The following is a 4,301-nucleotide window of genomic DNA, read 5'->3' as shown; positions in this document are numbered from 1 at the left end:
GTTGGTGAAGCAGGCTTTTAAACAATACTGCGCATTCAAGGGTATTACCTACACCCTCGGTTTACATCGAAGTTTCACGCCTATTGATATTCTCCAGTTTGACGAGCTTGAGGAGTGCTTCAAACTAAGTATCAATGTCTATACTATTGATATTGACTCTGGAAAGGTCGATTGCATCCGTCCATCTGACAAGGACTACCATTCGGTCGATAACCTTTCGCACGATAATTATGCTCTATACATTAAGAACCTGGACGTGCTTCAGCGTAAATATCAAGGTGGAAAGTGTGATTTGGTATTCGTTAGCTCTGAAAAGCATAGGAACCATGTTAGAAATAAGTGCGAGCTTGTCAATGTCGAATCATTCCCAGCTAACCCTACAATTTATCGCTCTGCTCCGAACACCATTGGTTCCCTACTCAGGAAGTATTCTATTAAGAGTATTGACCAGTACATCGATCACTTCATCGTCTATGACTTTGATGCTATTCTCAGGCCTACGGCTACTAAGCATGGGAAAAATACTGACTTCACAAACGAGCACATTCCGGTGTCGGTATCAGTAGCCGATAGCTTAACGGAGGAGGCTCGTTGCTTCGTGAACGATAATCCAAAGGCCTTGCCAAAGGATATGTTCAGCTACATCAGCGCTATTGGTGAAAATATCCAAAGATACAATGTCTCCAAGTATGAGTCATTGCTTCGTAAGATCATCAATGCTCATGATTTGAGAGGTATGGAGATTCCAGGTGTTAAACTTGGTAAGAAGTATAGTACCAATGATGTAGATGATTGGATTACGGCCGGCGATTTTGCTAGTTTCTTCGATTTCCTCATCAAGCTAGGCTTCGGGAAGCAGCGCTCTGATTATGGTAGAATTAAACAAAGGATTGATCAGGTACCAGTACTTGGATTCAATATTGGTCGATATGATATCAACCTAATCAAGAGCGACTTGTTCGCCGTTATTGGGACAGATCAGTTATCAAGAACCCTTCTTACATGTGTATCGCAACATCGGACATGAAAATGCTCGACATCAGCAACTACGTTCCAGCTGGAACTAGCTAAAGCAATTATCTGAGCACATATCTCGGAGAGTGCAGTTGTGATGACAAGGTTCGGTGTATGTGTGGGCTAGGTAAGGGTATATTCCCGTACGAACACATCACTTCATTTGATGTTCTCAGTGAGAGTAGTATCCCACCTAAGTCAGCATTCGATAGTAAACTTCGTGGCACCAGCATTAGTGCTGATGACTACAAGCGGGTACAGTTTGTGTGGGAGCACTATGGGATGCAGTCGATTAAGGAACTTCTAGTTTGGTACAATAACTTAGATGTCGCTCCATTCATTAAGGCCATTAAGGCTCAACGCGAGCTATTCAAGCGCTTTGACCTCGATATGCTCACCGATGGTGTATCCTTACCAGGTCTTTCGGAGAAGGTTATGTATCAGACATGCTTCAATACTCTCCAGCACCCTAGTAAGAAGCCTGCAAGTGCGCTCCGATTCCCAGCTAAACGTTTAGCCGGGTACAAGATCCAGGATGCTAGTGCTAACCGCGAGTTCAATATGAGTCTCAAACACCTAGACAAGCTGCTACATCAGCAGAAATTGCTTTGTGGGCTATGCTACCAGCAATTAACTATCGAGACGGCCTCAGCCGATCGTATTAATAACAAGTTGGGGCATATCGATGGCAACATCTTGATCAGTTGTGTCGAGTTCAACGTTGCTCGTAAGGATATGTCGTTGAAGGGGTTTCGATACAAGAAGCTCCTTGAGTTCAACTCAGACAGGCTAGTTTATAACATTGATAAGGAGGAGAAAGGCATCTACGCTAAGATGAAAGCTAATATCGCTGGCGGTCCATCAATTATCTTTAATCGATATGCCAAGCGCAACGAGACGAAGATTCGAGGTGAAAAGATTTGTAAGAAGATCATTGGTTATGACGCCAACTCACTATATTTTTTGGGCGCTTGGTAATGAGATGCCATGCGGTCGATTGACTACGATCGACGCATATCCGGGTATTATTGATGATATCGATCTTCGGTTTCCTTGAGTGTGATACTCGTACACCAGACCGCTTGAGAGATCATTTTAGTGAGATGACCCCAGTCTTCAAAAATGTCTTGATCGATTGCACCGACGAGAAGGTTATTGGGTCTCATATGTTCAGCTACAATAACGCACGCAAGCAAAGTCGATCCAAAACCAGCTCGCAAGCTAATTGGAAACTATTTCGGAGAGAAGATACTCATTTGCACGCCATTACTGAAGTGGTATCTCTCCCATGGGATGGAAATCACCAAGACGTACAGCTTCTCTCATAAAGCATTTGCGCCATTCGTGGAAGCTGTATTCAATGCTCGACGGGGGGGGCGATGCTGATAAGTCTAAGGCTATGATTGCCGAGATGATGAAATCGGTAGGAAATAGTGATTTTGGGCGTAGTGGCATGGATATGAGTAAGCGTAAAGAAGTCAAATACGAATCAGATGATAAGGCAGTAAAGTCAAAGATTGAGCACTTCACATTCCACGGATTAGAGGAGCTCAATGGTTCCTGTGAGATTACTTTAATGAAACGTCGTCTCAAGAACAAGAACCCCATTCATCTAAGTATTGCTATTTATCAGCTAGCCAAGCTCCGAATGCTACAATTCTACTACGACTGCATCGACGTCTACTTCGATCGATCCGATTTCCAATATCAGGAAATGGATACTGACTCAGCATACATGGCTTTCAGTTGTGAGAAACCTTTTCAGAGCTGTATTAAGCCTGAGCTACGAGAGCACTTCCAAAAGCATAAATACGAGTGGTTCCCACGCGACTACAACGATGGGGTAGCGAAGCTCGATCGACGTACACCAGGATTATTCAAAGATGAATGGACAGGTAATGCGATGGTCTCTGCAGCGGGGCTGCCGTAGCTTTAGCGTCAGAGGAAGACGTTCGACTCAAAGAGTCACTAATACTAAGTTCCTTATCCAAAGGAACTTACAGCCCAAGACCAGGGCTCAAAGTTAACACCTTAACTTTTATGCTTCAAAACCAGAAGTGTTTTATTTACTATTATTGCGGCCAAGCCGCCTAGGGGTAAATGTATCTGTTTAACTATCTAGCATAGTTAAACCTAATCAAATGCATAACGTGTGGCTTTCGGCCAACGTACTGAGAGACCTTGTTAACTCTCCAACTTATGTACTGAGAGTTTGTTAACTCTCCGGGTACTTCGTACCCCTGTGTGTTCCACACTATGTAACCCCGTTACACTCTCCCCCACTAAGATGAGAACATTCCGTTCTCGAAACTTTCCTCAGCGAGGTCACGTCTTGTTAAGACGGCGGAGGTTACTACACCTCACCCCAGCGTTGTACAGCTCCGTGAGCTCACAAACGCCTACGCATCGTTGATGCCCAGCTTCTCGTCGTCGGCCCACGGCCCAATGTTTCAAGCGTAGCGCGCATCTTGCTCTCAAGCGGTCTCAGACCTACGCTCGCGCTCCGCGCCTACTCCAAGAGTTGCAAACCGCTTAGAGCAATGCTCTTGACTCATTCGAGTCGTCAACAACAGCTCAGCGGTTGAACACTCGCTTCACAAGCGATAGGTCGGTGGTTCGAACCCACCAGCGCACAGCCTTCTCGTTCCATGAACGATTGTTCACGCTTGGACAAGCTTAAGACAACACCCTTTTAGCTCAATGGTTGAGCGTTGGCTTTGAAGCCACAGGTCGGTGGTTCGAACCCACCAGGGCACAGCCCTGTCGTTCCATGAACGATTGTCCACGCTTGGACAAGCTTAAGAGCAATCCTCTTTTAGCTCAGTGGTCGAGCGTTGGCTTTGGAAGCCACAGGTCGGTGGTTCGATCCCCGTCCGGGACACCATTTTCGCTGTTACAGCGCATCCACATTTGGATAATGCTCATCGAGCAAGTTGTTTCAAAACAACTATGCGTCTATCGAGACGCTTATGCCTGAAGCTTGTTCACGAATAACAACGAAGCACCTGCTTCCTTCGGACCATGTCCTTAACACTACGAGGTCTCTCCACCTCCTGCTCCCGCTGCGAGCACCGCTCATACGTACGAGCTGGCTGCTTCAGGCAAGTGGCAAGGCCCGAGCTCAACTACTGACCTGATCGCTCCCCACTCTAGTGGGAGGCGCCCAGCGCCTGGCGACGCTGTCGCACGTTATGGTGGCGCTTCGGCACATGATGTGCCCGGTCGTAAGCGTCAACGACGTCAGGGCAATCTTGCCGGAGGATAGCCTCAAACTCCCATGCGTTCTG

At 46.4% G+C, this 4,301-nt stretch overlaps 1 pseudogene across 1 annotated transcript; it reads left to right on the top strand.

The window, feature by feature from the left end:
- Positions 1-3,824: 3,824 nt before the first annotated feature.
- PITG_26959 lies at positions 3,825-3,895 on the top strand (annotated as a pseudogene). Its single transcript has one exon. The product of its transcript is annotated as a tRNA-OTHER (tRNA).
- Positions 3,896-4,301: the final 406 nt, after the last annotated feature.

The sequence above is a fragment of the Phytophthora infestans genome, genomic scaffold, assembly GCF_000142945.1.
Source record: "Phytophthora infestans T30-4 supercont1.13 genomic scaffold, whole genome shotgun sequence".
In the NCBI taxonomy this organism is placed as follows: Eukaryota; Oomycota; class Peronosporomycetes; order Peronosporales; family Peronosporaceae; genus Phytophthora; species Phytophthora infestans.
This window is presented reverse-complemented; position numbering and strand designations above follow the sequence as displayed.